The sequence below is a fragment of the Euprymna scolopes genome, chromosome 9, assembly GCF_053919585.1.
Source record: "Euprymna scolopes isolate OS-2025 chromosome 9, ASM5391958v1, whole genome shotgun sequence".
Lineage (NCBI taxonomy): Eukaryota > Metazoa > Mollusca > Cephalopoda > Sepiida > Sepiolidae > Euprymna > Euprymna scolopes.
This window is the reverse complement of record NC_136490.1, coordinates 144,171,568-144,188,543: the sequence shown is the minus strand read 5'-3', so window position 1 is coordinate 144,188,543 and position 16,976 is coordinate 144,171,568. Positions and strand designations below refer to the sequence as shown.

The 16,976-nt window shown below is 35.8% G+C and overlaps 1 pseudogene; it reads left to right on the top strand.

Annotated features, from left to right (window-relative positions):
* Positions 1 to 3,513: 3,513 nt before the first annotated feature.
* On the top strand, positions 3,514 to 3,630 carry LOC145285094 (5S ribosomal RNA; annotated as a pseudogene).
* Positions 3,631 to 16,976: the final 13,346 nt, after the last annotated feature.

The following is a 16,976-nucleotide window of genomic DNA, read 5'->3' as shown; positions in this document are numbered from 1 at the left end:
ATATATATATATATATATATATATATATATATTAAATTTAATGTTTTTATAAAAATATTTTATATACAAAACCAGTTTTGTTTCGCTAATAACGTGTTCGACGGTAATATCTTGGCTTTTGTTTACATGTAAAGGTTGTTGTAGTAGCAATAATATTTTAATTGACAAAGACATCAGCATCTTTCTCGCTCTCTCTCTCTCTCTCTCTCTCTCTCTCTCTCTCTCTGTCTCTCAATAAACAAATGTAAAAGAATAAACAAGGAAAAAAATAATAATAACTGCTCAATTCTTGTCCCCGCCAACCAAGAGATTGTGTTATATTTTTTTTATTACGGAATAACTTAAAATCAATTATTTCTTAGCAACTTTTGAAAGATAAAACCCTAAATTTTATAGAATTAAAAACAAATATAACGGTGAGACCACGCTAATCGAATAGAACCTAGAGTGTTCGTAAATGTGTATTCCGAAATTAAATGTCTATTCCAAAATTAAATCTCAACCAATCAAATTTGCCGGAAAGCATGACACACAAAAGAACACACACGCTATCGTATTAATATATAGATGATAATAATAATAATAATAATAATAATAATAATAATAATAATAATAATAATAATAATAATAACAATAATAATAATAATGATGATAATAATAATAATAATAATAATAATAATAATAATAATAATAATAATAAATCCTTATCTCCAAAATTCATGAATAAAAATATTTCGTTGTTTACTGCAGCCATGTTAAGTCTCAAAGCCTATATGCTGCAGAATCTGGCCTAGTATTTACCGATAAAAGTTGTTCAGGCAGATATATACGGTTTCCGAATGACGTGACTCTTCATCTTTGAAATAGAATAATTTTGTATCTTATAGCAAACGCTTATCAAGCCGCAGAGGCCATTCAAGAATAAGTTTAAAATTTATATACATTTCATAAATAGATCATTAGATCCTCATTTCCTTGATACATATATCGGGGTCACCTTGTGTGAATGTTTAATATATAAGAGATCCCCATGAAAAGTTACTCCCTCTAGAACGCGTATAAAACTCTTACTATTGATTGGTACTTGATAAATGTAATTTATATTTGGTCATTAATATCATCTCTAATAATTATGCACATCTTTTAAATAGAGAATAGATGCCCTTTTCTATTCCCTTCGACTTTTTCCCCATAGAAGAAACGTTGCGAACCTGTCTCTGCTTCGTCGTTATTGTCATGACAAGTGGTTGTCTAAGCCCCAATTTTTTGTCTCCCCTTGCCAAACTGTCACGAAAAACATTCGCCTAGCTGAAAATACTATCGTAGTAAAATACTAAACGTAGATTCCATGAACAGAGCTTATTCTTATAACTGCATTACTATGTAACTCTTTTCCTTTTCCCTGCTATCCAGATGATTACAATATAGTCGTCTTCAAGTCCAACGTAAACAAATTGTTGATTAGCCATCCTCTTAAGTAATCCAATTTCCCAAATTTCCATTACTAACGATTACTACGATATTGTCCCATTGACTACTGCACACTCATTAACCCACATCCTCGAGTGATCTCAGGGCCTTGATAAGTTGTGACTATTTTTTTGAAAAGAAAAATATAATTATCCTGATTTCGCACAATTCAATTTTAAGAATGAAACATTTATTATTATTTGATAGGATATTGTATTATTTAGTTGCGAAACTTTGCTGCATAACTTGAAATTTTATTCATCTTGGCTATTCCAGAAGTTAATATTGTAGAGGATCCTGAGTTCTATGCCTTTCCGTTTTACGCATAAATTGTCGTTTATTAAATATCAACAATTTTTAGGATGTTCACACGCTTTATTCAACATTAAAATTGCTATTTAATCTGCGACAGGTGTGCCTCCGTACATGTTCTTCAGTTGAACCTCGGTTTGCCTTTATAAGGCTTATTTGTTTTTGAATCTGCTTTAGGTGACCAAGTGCATATTGCGATAGACTAACATTTTAATGTCTTTGGTGGAACCTGTTATTTAACTGCATTATAATTTCACTTCATCATAAACGTTTCTCCATCAACCTCGTTGCCACCAATAAAATAAACCAATAAATATTTATGCGTTTCTGTGGGTAGTGAAAAGGAACCATTCAGTAAATGATACACTGCTTATGGATTTAGTTTAAAAAAACAAATGTGACCAAATCTATATCAAGTTTAAAATACGTCACTTTAAAAGAAAACAGAAATGTATTACAGGTTTCTATTAAAGGGTCTCAATGCTGGACTATTGCCTGAGTGCAAATTCCTGTGGTATTCTGGATGACATCATGTATTTGGCAGAAAAAAAGGGCAGATAATTTAACACAAACTTCGTCGCATTTACTTCTATTAAGTCTTTTTTTACATGGGGGGTTCACCACTTATCAAGGTCCAGAAGCCATTCGGGGATAAGGGTTATTGTGTGTACAGTAATCAATGGGATAGTATCGTAGTAATAGTTAGTATTGGGGATTTGATAAGGTGTCATTATTTAAGGGGAAAGTTCATCAGGAATTTGTTTGTGTTGGACTTGATGATAGAATAAGACATAATGCCAATTTTTAATTGAGAAAAAAATTATTTCTTCTAAAATGGCAACCAGAAGAAAAACAAATAATTTAGGCTTCGAGGGATGCCGTCATGTTTAATTGAGAGCATCAAAATAAACAGATACTACCTTTTACTCTTTTTAATCTTTAATAAAATACGATTTACTGGATTTTTTCATAACATCTAGTAAAAGGATACGAAATTTTTCAGTATCACATACGGATTATTACTGTCTTGTTTTTACTATAGTCATAACACTGTTACATTTTTTTACATTTTTACTGCCCTTGCCTCCAGTTTGCCGCTCTAATATATTCGGAAGAGTATGTAAGGTAAAACTCTTTGAATAAATTCCTTATGCATATGTTTTTAATTTCTTCCAAATCAAATATACATATTTGATGTGTTAGGGAGGATATGTCACCGTGATAACTTAATGATAGAGTAACGTAGATATCCGGAAGATAGAGGGTATGTTTAAAATGCGGCACCATTTCATTGTATTTCCGGACAAGTTCATGCTGACGATAGAAATTTATTCAAAATAGGCTGTATTTGATGTTTTAAGGTTTATGTGCGCATAGCCCTCATAAGCACAAAATTAGAGATTTAAAAACGTTTCCATTGTTTTCTGTGGCAAATCTTACATCATATATTCTTATATATTATGTAGATTCTCTAACCCTTATTTATATAAGAAACAAGCCGTTACAATATACGCACAAGTATACGCAGACAAACAGGTATTCAGTTTATATATATATATATATATATATATATATATATATATATATATATATATATATATATATATATATATATATATATATATATATATATATATATATATATATATATATATATATATATATATATATATATATATATATATATATATATATATATATATATATATATATATATATATATATATGCATACATAACGCATAATCACGTTGACACACCGGTTCTCGTCAGATCACCGAAGTTAAGCAACGTTGAGCCTGGCTAATACCAGATGGGTGACCATTTGGGAATTCTAGGCGCTGTATGTGCTCTCCGCTTATCTCGGCATTGTTTCCAGTCGTCTTGTACCTCAACTTGCCACTGGTATGCAACAATGTTTACACAGGAGAGGCGTGGTTAGAGGTTGCGCAAGTCTTGCAACACAAATTTCACGCGCAGGCACCCTTACAGTGGGTATCCATAGTCTGTCAAGACTGATGGAAGCCTTCATATGCATACATACACATATATATATATATATATATAACCCTTTGTAAACAAATACATGTCTATAATGTATATATTCAATAACGTTAATAAAAAATTACAAAACTAATTAATGAATTCAAATATGGCGTCATATACAGATTTTGTCCCTTTCGTGGGGTTTTAATTAATGGGTAAGTATATCTGGTAAATTTTAATATTTTATATAATACGTAAAACTTTTTACTAGTTTTATTTTATGTTTTTTTTTTTAATAATTTCTCTGGTGATTTGTGAAAGTTTCCGAATTATTCTAACATTACTTAATCTTTTAAATCCAAGGAGAAACTATGGATATTTTCCCGATGATCTAATATAAGGCCCTAATGATTTGTTTTGGTATATTCACGCGATTCAATAAAACACGTGTAAGACGAAGCAATAAAACAATATAGTTATGAATCGGGATTTACCCAGTTAAAATAATTGTTAACGGAAGTGGTCGAAACAGTTTACGATTTAGGAAACAATATTTATGGAGAAGATGGTGAAAACTATATTTAAAGGGGCTAAATATGTATTTTAATTTCATATATAATAGTCACTATGGCTGTCTGTCTGTCTCCATTTTGTAAAATTGTATTTACTCCAAGACGCAAAGTTAGAAAATTGTCATAAGGCTGGTCATATGATTAGATTATTTGTGAACTGTTTTTAATAAGTTTTTACCTGGTAAAAATAGCTGTTAAGGTGTCAAAACTGAAGGAAATTGAAAACTGACAGGCGGAAATCGACGGAAAGTTATCTTCTATGCAGGCGCAAATATATGTATATATATATATATATATATATATATATATATATATATATATATATATACATTTATTTGGTAACTTTAGTTCATATTTAGCTATTTCATATTCAGAGGACAATAGTCCAGATGTTAATGACTAAGGCTCGAGCGCAATTAATTTGAGTTGCGGTTTCGATTCTAACTGATTGCACGAAATCTATATATATATTTGTTTCACCTTTGCAACCATATATTGGGTATAATATAATATAAATCTATATAATTATAAAACTCAAATGACCTTATAACGGGTGTTGTAACCCAACATCTGATTTACAACCTCCGGCCCCGCATACGTACATAAACAAATAATCAACACGACAATGAAACGTATTGTTTTACTGTGTACGTTTTCAGCGTCCCAATTGTCTATTTTCACGTTTAAATTATCAAGATAAACAATTGTTAATACTTTCTGCATTTTTTACATCATTCATTTCCGTATTACGTTTAACTTATTTTAACTAAATTTCCTTATAAATGAATTTACCTTAACCCGTTGACGACCATAAGAGCATTTTACAACGGCGCTTTACCCACCGCCTTCCTTTTTATTTTAATTTATTCTCTTTTAATACAACTTTTCTTAAAAAAAAACATTCATACATTACCAACATAAAGAAATAACCCCGAAAATATGCTTTTTAATTTGCGTTACAGATAAATAATCAACGCGACTATAAAACGTAATGTTTAATGTGTATGTTTTCAGCGTCCCAATCGTTTTTTGTTCTCGTTTAAATTAAAAGATATATCAAAATTTTAATTTAACTTTAAGTATTATGGTATCTGTTCAGTGCACATTTACCAAAACCACTTATAATGCAATGGCTGTAAGTTTTTTTTTTATTCCAAAATAAACAGTTATAAACAGAACGACTCATAGAAATATATCTATATTCTTTTTTCTTCATAGAAATGTTTCTTTTATGTCAGAATAAACTATTTTCTTTACGTCACAACTGTCACGCCCATGCATTAATTCCATAGCTAATATAACATACTGACCCAACGGGTCACGGATAGTCTAGTAATTAATAAAGAATTCCCCCACTAACCAACAATCACGAGGTTGTCTCCTCAGCAACCGACAAGGCTAACATGCTTGCCAGTCGGTTTGCCTCAAACTCCACACTGGACCCTTCCAACCACCCCCTACCTGACTTTCCTATGCGAACAGACGCCACACTAGACGATCTGAAAACCACCCCTGCTCAGGTGCATGCTATCATAAAAAACCTTGATACCTCAAAAGCATGTGGACCCGATCTTATCCCAGCTTTGCTATTAAAAAAGTGCTCTGCCGAAGTAGCTTCAGTTCTCTCCAAACTCTACAACAAATGCCTTAATGAAGCTTGCTTTCCGGTCTGTTGGAAAACTGCTTCTGTTGTACCAGTATTCAAGAATTCTGGCGAAAGGACAGACCCATCAAATTATCGCCCCATTAGCCTCCTCCCACTTTTTGCCAAAATATTTTAGACCATAATTAACCATGCTCTAGTCCATCATCTTACAGATGCTAAACTACTGACTGACAAACAATATAGATTTAGACAAGCCCGTTCCACAGCAGACATCCTAACTGTGATCTCTGAACGTATATACCATTCACTGGACAAAGCGGGAGAGGGCAGAGCAGTAGCTCTAGATATATTTAAGGCTTTTGACAGGGTATGGCAGGAGGTTCTCCTCAGGAAAATTAGATCATACGGTATCACTGGTAGAATACTTAACATAATTAAATCCTTCTTAGATAAGAGAAAAATCCAGGTTGTCCTCGACGGTCGTACATCTAAACAATATGATATAAATGCGGGGGTGCCCCAGGGTTCTATCCTTGGACCTCTATTGTTCCTTATATTCATAAATGACCTCCCCGACAACATTGCCTCTGAGATGGGTATATATGCTGATGACACTACACTCTATGGCAGGCACGACAGGAAGACGAATGAACACATTTCTAAAGAAATGGCAGAAACACTAGAGGAAGACCTCCAATCTGTAGTGGAATGGGGACAAAAGTGGTTGGTCGCGTTCAATGCTGCCAAGACTAAACTAGTTTCATTCAATAATTACAAGAAACCCTCTCTACCACCCATAGCAATGGCCAACGACTCTTTATCTGAGAGTCCATCTTTCAAACTCCTTGGCCTAACGTTCACAGGAAACATGAGTTGGAACAATTACATTGAAGGCATTGCCAGGGCCGCTGCAAGAAAGGTGGGCTCTCTCTACCGTGCTAGAAAACTACTAACACCCGAAAGTATCCTGTACCTCTATAAGGCCACCATTCGCCCATGTATGGAGTATTGCTGCCACATCTGGGCTGGTGCATCTGCTACTAGTCTCTCGCTCCTTGACAAGGTTCAAAAGAGAGTCGCAAACCTGATAGGCCCTGAACAGGCATCTAAGCTTCAGCCTATGTCCCATCGACGAAATGTTGCATCCCTCTGCCTTTTCTACAAGTATTTTAGTGGTGAATGCTCTGACGAACTGCAATCACTTGTGCCCCACGACGTGTGCACCCTCGACAAACCCGACAGGCTGCTAAATCCCACCCTACACTGTAGAGATCCCTAGATGTAAAAGATCTTTTTACTCCAATAGTTTCTTCCCCAGAACCGCTAGACTCTGGAATTCCATTCCAGGTCCCTGCTTCCCCAACAGTACTGACGTGCAGAAGTTCAAGTGTAACGTGAACCGACACCTTGCTGCCCAAATGCCTACATAGTACCCCAGTAGTTGTTGCCCCTGATAGTAGCCCCCTACACCAAAGTGGCAATTTGCCTTGTTTGGGGTGAAAATGTAATAAAATAAAAAAAAAAAAAAAAATTAGCTCTGTAATAATATATAGGAAATCTGCAGGAATTAAAATATCATATTTAATTTTTTTTATAACAGGGTAACTCTCGGCCGCCCCTGCTATTTAAAAAATATAATGAATTGAATGGTATGAATACTTCTGTGATTTTGGAATGTTTAGTAAAGTTCATACATTAAAGAGAGAGAGAGAGAGAGAGAGAGAGAGAGAGAGAAGATAAAGAGAGCCAGAAATGAGAAAAGGAGAAAATAGTTAGATAGATAAATAGATTGATATTTGAATGTTTAATTTTTTATTTAAAATATATTAATATTTTTTCCAGTTAGTATTATAAATTCTTTGGGTTTAGTAAAATAACTTATTTATTTTCATTCAATGAAACAGCATGAAAGCAATGTTTACAATTCGTATAATATGCTGTGTCATCTTTCTTTTGTATAATTTTATCATAGAAATCATTAAAACCACTAAGTGTGTACAATGAAAATATAAGTTTACATTGTTATATTAATGTTGCGATATAATGTTGAGAGTAAATACGTATAATTACTAATTTTTATCACTCATGCATAACTATAAAAATTACCACCATGCTGAACACATATGCGTTTAGGCGTTATCTTCTATAATAAAAATCTCACCTGCCCCTTTTTAAATGTATGTATGTATGTATGTATGTATGTATGTATGTATCTATGCTTAACCTTTCAACAGAGGCGACGGATTTTCACAAGATCGGTATCATTTTTAAGCTCGACCTCTCGGGTGACAAATATCGAGAAATTTGCTAAAAACATTAATTCATTCACTCACAACTGGACAACTTTTACAGAGAAAGGTAGCTTTTTGTCGCCAAAATTTTCGCCAGTCCTCCGCTTTTTTCTATTTACTAGCCTTAATTTAAACATTGGTCACTTCCGGTTTGGCGATGGACCTAACGGTAAAGGCGTCACGTTTTTTTCCACGTTCTTTTCCTCCTACGTGGTACGGCCTGCCTGTCTAATACAACTGTTTTTTTTTTGCTTAACATACACAACTTCGAACACCCAGGCAACGCCGAGCACCCAGACTAGTTTAGAATAGTTATAGAATAAGGACGCAGAAAGAAGATCAGAGAATTGATTTAGTTTCACGCACTTGTTTAGTCGAAAGTATTTATTATTTACTTTTAATAGCAATGTGTGCATTCATGTTGTTTCCAGCATTCACCATTAGTTCTACCCAATTTACTTAAGTTCAACATGTGAAAGTTTACATTTATCTATTTATAAAAATAACTATGTTCATTGAAGGACTTATATTCGTTGTAGTAGTTATGTAAGATAAACTTCTGTTGATGTACTTTCAGTTGTTACATTAATTTAAAGGATAAAAGCCCTATATACGACATGAACATAATATTAGAACGCTAGTCGCTGATTCTTGGCATTTTGTTGTGTCGTGACAATCTCCGTGAAATAGAGCGACTCAATTAACGTGCTTGTTAGTTTTATCTTAATAAATCAGGTTATTTGGAATCATGCAAAATCTATTGATTGATTTATCGATGTTTGATTATCATCTTATTATAAATTATTCCAACGTGTGACACAATGAGGTATATCACTATTACGTTGACAAGAAAGTTATTGCTAAATTTTTATTTTGATTTCAAATCATGCATTTTCTAATAAGTTTCCGTTATAACACCTCCACGTTATACATCGTTTTACAGAGCGTTTTTTGTTTTATCTAACTGTTTAAATTACAATCATGTTAAAACAATTATATCTTCTTTTCAGAACGTTGAATACAAGACGGAAAAAGTAAATTCGTACAATGTTTTTATTTCAATTGAAGCTTGGCCAAAAATCTGCTGATAAAGCTCGCAATATAGACGAAGCGTTTTGCCCGAGAAACACTACTGAACACACATCACAATGGTAGTTTAAGAAATGTCATCGACTCGAAGAGAGTCTTGAAGATGATGAGTATAGCTGTTAGCCACCGGACTATTGACAACAATCAATTAAGAAGCCAATCCACGCACAGCTGCTCAAGAACTTGCGTCTTAATTAGATGTAACGTACACTACGAAAAATAAATTGATACATATATGCCGCACAAATTGAACGACAACCAAAAAAGACACCATTATAAAATGGTATCTTCCATACTTTTACGCAACAATAACAACGCATTTCTCGACCTGGTTGTGACTTGTAATGAAAGCTGAGAACTTTACGACAAACGGCGACGCTCTGCTCAGTGGTAAAACGCCGACGAAGCTCAACGACACTTCCTGAAGTCAGAGTGGCGCCAAAACAATTTCCTGCGAACTGTTTAGTTATCTGCAACCGGTACTATCTATTAGTGTTTTTTTTTCCTGTAGGCGAAACCATTTCTGCGGCGAATTACTGTCAACAAATGGATGAAATGCATCAGAAACTTCGACAACAACAACCACCATTAGTCAACAGAAAAAGTCATATTCTCCTCCACGACAATGCACGAACACACACTGCTAAACCGCCCTGCAGAAGTTGAACGAATTGGGCTACGAAACTCTGACTCACCCCTCATACTATCCAAACCTCTCCCCTACCGACTTCTACTTTTTTAAGAATTTAAAAAACTCTCTGCATGAGAAATGCTTCAAATCCTAAGCGTATCAAAAACGCCTTCAGCAACTCCATTACACCCGGAACGCAAGATTTTTACGTTGCTAGTATAAATACATTTGAAAAAAGTGTGTTGAATATGATGGTTCTTAGAGAAAATTTAGTTTCACCCGAGATATTTTCATCTGAATTTAAAAGTTAGGACATTTTGTCAATCTGATCGATATTTATTAGTTTATTACTTTAAATTGTTATGAAATAATCAATTATAATATAACAAATAAGAACAGCTTGACTCGCGAGATGTTGCAATTTGTTTTAACTCGAAACAAACGATTTTATTTTTAAAACTAGGCGTTCTACCCGCACTTGTTTGAATAATAATAATAATAGATTGCTTATTAAACGTTGGATTATAAGCTTGTATGTTTCAATTTACGATTTAAAAGGTCATATTCCTCGTGCTTGAATGACAACATAAAAACGTTTCTCTGCAATATATGAACTATAACGGCAACAACAGGACAGATTGATTAGCCAAAATTTAGACTACTGCAGAACACTAAGTTGTATTTGAAATTTTAATTAATCTATACATATTTAAAAATGATTTAATTAAAACGAGGCAATAGAACTTAATTAACTGCAATTAATGAAGAGCCATACCTTTTAGCTTTGTGCAACGAAATACTTGTTTACATCACAATTAAATGCTATACAGTTAGGGAGACACGGACAAGCAGTTATAATATTTGAAAAAAAAAGCGTAGTGATGTAATTAGACGGCCACAGGGCAGAGGTTTGAACTTGAGGGCTGGCAAAAAATTCTTAAAATGTATCCACACTTACTGTTATCAGCGTTGGTTGTACAATTATGTTCATCAATTGAAACATTTATGAACACCATTCTGTACTTACATCGGCCCCCATTTTACTCGTGGTTCATAAATATAGGTTTTGTCGTCATTCGAATTGTGACAACATGAGTACAATTTTTGAGACTGGCTGAATATATAAAAGGGTGAGGATGTGTATGTATGTGCATGTGTGCGTGTGTGTTCATGTGTACTGACCGAAAAATCTGGCTATTAAAAACATTGACAAAAAATAAACGTAAAAAATCCGAATAATAAATGTAAAAACGAAAGCGACTTCAATGACAGAAGAAAAAGATGAGAAAAAAAGAGATGAGGAAACAAAACATGGACGCAACTATGAAATAGAAAAAATAATTATGAACGAGAATATGAGATAGATGTAAAAGAGAGGGCTTCAAAATGGGTAGAAAAGACAGAAGAAAAAGAAGATAAATAATAATATTAAGAGGAAATAGTGGAAGAAATATATGACAAATCAAGAAAGAAGTTGGAAAAAAAAAGAAAAAAGAACCGAGTGGAAAAAAATAAAGGAAAGAGAAATAAGAGAAGTACAAAATAACGAAAAAGTAGAAGAAACCAACAATAAAACGTAGCAGAGGATATAAAGAGAAAGAAAAAAAAACGAATTGTGACAAGCCAAAAATGAAAGGGAGAAAAAAGTAAAAAAAAAAAAAAAATCTCGACCCAGATAAAGAAACAGAAAAGAAAACGTAGCAGAGGATATAAGGAAAGACAGAAACGAAGAGTAACAAGCTAAAATAAGAAAAAAGAAAATGAAAAAGAAAGAAAGAAAGAAAGAACAACAAGACAACAAAACAATAGAAAAACAAACAAAAACCCAGATGAAAAGGGAAGAGGGGAAGACAAAAGGATATATAAAAATATAAATAAAAAAAACTGAACGAAAATAAAATTGGGTATAAAGTAAAGAAAAAGTAAAAAAAAAACCTGCAAAAACTAAAAAAAAAAAAAAAAGAAAACGAGAACGAGACGAAAACTTCATAAACGAGTTGATAAAAGTATTTCACGATAAAACAAAGAAAAATAAAGTTCTAAGACGGAAGTATATGGAAAACGCAAATAGATGTGGAATAAGGAATTACTAAAAAAAGAAAAGGGAAAATAAGTAAACAAAATAAATAAATGAGATTGAACGAGGGGACATGTTTTTGAAAAAAAAAAAAGGCAACAAAAAGTAACATGGTTTATGTCCACTGACGTCATTCGGTAAGAACACGGTGACCCGGCAGCGTGCTGTGAACAGATGTGTCTTTGCCTCGCTACTTTTGGGCTTTGCGGTTTCGATAGGCGCGACGACAGAATACGCTTACTAGTATATCCTTACACACGCCTTTTTTTGTTGTGTCTATGTTTGTTAAAAATATGTAGACAATTTTTATATATATATATATATATATATATATATTGTTTTAAAATATAATTATTTTAAAATATAATTATCAACTGTCACGCCGTCTACGACTCATCACAGTGGCTGAATCTAGCGGGATTCGAAATCGCGACCTCACAGTATTGCGCCTGAACTTTTTATCCAGTGGTCAATCTCGCCAACTGTTTGGACATGACTAAATAACACACACATACTCGCACGCACACACGCGCGCGCACACACACACACACACACATATATATATTTATATATATATATGGGAGAGAGAGAGAGGGGGGGGAGAGAGAGAGAGAGAGGAACTAGGCGTTGACGAGCATACACCTGCATATGGACCCATATACGAAGTGACTTAAATAAGTTTTCAGATATTTTTATATGGACACTTTTATTGATAGTATTTAAACATCTCTCTCCCTCTCTCTTTCTCTCTCTCTCTCTCTCTCTCTCTCTCTATATATATATATATATATATATACAGGTGTTACATGATAAGGGCTGTCCCCTTTTCATGTAAGTATAAAAATGATACTGAGTGCACACAACGCAACACAGGGTGACCAAAAAAAAAGCGTGGTATCTCCATTATTTATTCACCGATTGCCCTTATTTTACAGGACATGGCAGAATCAACAACCGTGAGTACACCAATACCCCAGTGGGAGCTGGGACAAAGAATACACTGTGTTAAATTTCGTTCGACAAAACACTCAGAAACGGGGCCTAATTAGAGTTGGGGCCTGTTTTTTGGGGTCACCCTGTATATATATATATATATATATATATATATATATATATATATATATATATATATATATATACTAGCAAAAGTTCCCGTCTTGACTGGGTTCAAAAACAGCCTACAGAAAATAAACTTTGATTTTGGAAAGGATGATAGGTTATAAAAAGGAAGGGTTGTAAAGAGATAGCTTCGAATTTGGGGGGTATCAAAACCAAAGCAACATATGATGAAAGTAAAAATAAAATAGATAAACCCTATATTTTTTATACCATACCTTTTCACACTGAAACACTTATCACAATAGTTTGTGGATCTATACTAAAAACCTTGTTAAGCTTTGTAACATATTTCCATCCTATGCGGTCATGTGCGAAGGAACACCCCATGATTTTATTATATCATATTTCTTCAAGCTGAAACATAATTACCAAAGTATACTTACGCAGATAGATATGAAAAGTCTTTATTAAAGTGTGCACCTATTTACATTCTATGGAGACCAGGCGCGAACGTAGACCCCACAATTTTATTATACCACCCCTATTTAAATTAAAACATACTTATCAAAGTATTCTTATGTACATCTATATCAAATACCCTTATAAACTTTTTTTTGCATTTTTTATTTCCATACTTTGGGGGTCAGGCGCGAACTCAGACTCCACAATTTTAATAAACCACCGTTCTGCCAAATCAAACATACCCATTCCTGATCCTCGATACATCTATCATTATATGTAACCAGTTTTTTAGAATAGTTAACCATATAGGAGCCTATTCGTGACCAGACACACACACATACACACACACACACGCACGTTCAGCTTTATATTATAGATTCGTGACCACACGCCATGATGAATGATCTATCTATCTATCTATCTATCTATCTATCTATCTATCTATCTAACCCGGAACCATACTTCGACATATACGTGGACAGGGGATCGTACATAGGGTACGGTAACTTGGAAGGCTTGTCAAAGGTACCGAAAAAAGGTTTCGCAGAGATTATACCAATGGTAGGTGCGGATGCGGAACTACCACACTACACATACAATTACATGGCACCGATAGAGTTAATAAACGCAATACCCAACACAGGTAACTTCTCGCCCTCGGTGTCCAAGACTACAGTGAAAATGATAGACTTACACAACTGGAGAGAAATGCCAACGGTAAAAAATCTTCGACAAGGTGATTCGTATACACACGTATGGCGTAATCACAGTCTTCTAAGGAGACCACTAACAAACATGACAATGCAAGGTAACTACACGATACAGGCAGGCATGATATAGAACCCGGTACTAATGAACAATCTACTGAATTCAGGTATCAAAACGGCCTGGGACTGCGGTCTATCGGTCGCAACGGCACCGGCCTACGGTACGATCCTGAGTAAGGCAGAGGACAATGTGAGGCAGGGGGCACGTAAACGTCAGCGGACAGAGACGCAGGAGGACCTTGTACAGACAGAGGTATCGGACTTGAACTTCGACCACCAACGAGGTAGGAAAACTCGAGCGATGCGGGGAAATCAGGTAGTAAGAAGGTGAATATAGGGGCGACAACGTACGTACAGACAGGAGGATGTACGACTATGTCTGACAGAACGGTCATCAACAAAGTGGTGTACACGAACGAGGACAGTCCAGAAATGGTCCTAATACACGTACCGCCTATCCTTCGCCCGAACAGCACCGCCGGAATCCTGTATTTCAATTTTGAGATAGCTATATTAACGTTAATGATGGGGGTCATGTCATCTGTTTTTTTTTTTTCGCTGGTATATTTTAAATAGAATAGAATGTCATTGCATGGGTCCGAGCCCTGATGCGGTAAGTGCCACGGCCTAATATCATCGCCATTGATTGTATATATATATTGGTGTGACCTACTTACCTTTCACCTTGACCCAGTTTGTTGACCTACTTTTAAACTTTTCTCTCGTCGCTGACGCTGATTCGATGACGACCAGCTAAAAAAAACTTTTACGATCGCAGGTCTGATGGTTGATCTGAAATAGAATATCAAGCATGCTAAGAAATACTGAACCATGCAATTAATACCATATCATTCCAACATTCAATAATAATATAACGATTTGAGTTTAGTGTATATATATATATATATAGTTTATTAAGTCATTGAATCAGTGTCAGTGGTGAGTAGAAATATACAATTGTAAACACCGTCAGTGAATCAGTGTCATTGATAATAAAGTTTTTAGCTGGAATCTCTGAGTGTCTCCTCACACTTGAGGAAGACTCTGGTTGTCGGGCCGCGTCCGTTTATTTCTCTGTTGCGTATTTCGCTGTAGTAATTTAAGTTTTTTTTTTAATCGGAGTTACGAAGTCGTCGTCGTCCACCGGCGCCTCTGTTTCGGAGTCGCTGATCGTTATTATTCCTGATAGTGGAGTGTCCTGGTCGTTGTCGGCGTCGGTTACCAGTGGGCCGCTCGGACTGTCTTGCGGCATGTCGAAAGGCGGACAACGGTGCGCTTTGCAACCGTGCGTTCGGCAGTAATGCGTCGGAAACCTTGGGTCGATGTCGCATGCGTTTGCCATCTAGTTCTCGACGTCGGAGTCGTCCGGGATGGGAGTGTTGGTAACCTCCTCTCCGTCCGTCAGCTGTTTGAATAGTTCCTTACGTGCTTTGAAGTAGCCGGCCTGCTTGAGTGGTGACAGGCTCTCCACAGCTTGTACTGTGAACCGTGTAGATCTGGCCGGTTCCTCAACATCCTCCTCCTCCTGGAAGTGGTAGCGTTTTTCTATATAGTCCATCACATGTTGGCGCCAGACGGTGAGCCACATCGTCGGACTTAGTTCTCGGACGCCCCATCCTTTCAGTTGAGGCATAGCACGCTTTGTTTCGTATATGAACATTCTGATATGCATTGCTGTTCTTTCTTGCGGCACGTGTATCCACGAGTCGTCGTTGGAAGTCGATAAGCTGGGAGTCCGCTCCAGGTACCGTTCGGCCTGGTGCTTCACGTTGACCGCCGTTGTCGTGCCTTCCAGGATGCATTTTCTCTCCTCCACGTTCTGAGGCGTGAACCACATCTCGTCTGTGTAGATCAATGTTTTATCCACGCAGGACCAGAACGTGAAATTGTCGGACACCTGACACCGCATTCTGCCACAGTTCATGAGTCCGTTTCGCACGGAGCGGAGCACGTATTATTTCCCGGAGTTGCTCGGCCCCGTTATGTGGAAACCGTTTTACTTCGCTCTTATCATGTGGCAGACCTCGAACAGATGTCGACCGAATTCTACCGGGTCGAAGTTGTGAAACTCTGCCCACGCATCGTATATATTCAGTGACTTTTGCACAGACCAGTATCTGTTACCGTCCAACGTGAACAAGTCCTTTATTGTCCTGTTTGTTCGTAGATTGGTGTCACCTTAGTTTGAATTTGCAGGTCACTCACCGCAGCTTGCATGATAGGTTGAATATTTTGTGTGTTCGTGAAGATGTGGTCCCATGTTTCACTAATTTTTTTGTTATTGACTGTTTACAGAACAGCATGACCTTGGCCATGTCCGTGCTGTTGCACCGGCGCATAATGTCAAGGATGAACTTATATTTCTTGCTTCTCAGTGTAGATTTCCTCGTTATTGTGGAATCTATTGTTGTCTCCTCCGGTTTGTGTAATGCCTTAAACGCTATCTGCCGGTAGAATGCCATTTGTCCGGGTGTTTCCAGGTGTCCTGCTGCGATCACCACTCATTTTTCTGGATCCACTGATAGGTAACTGCACAGGCCGTACGGGTTGTAGATCTTTTGACAGGACATTTGGACACACACACACACACACACACACACCCACACAGAGCGTGTCCCCCAAAAATGTATACACATTCAAACTGTCTCTGCACTTC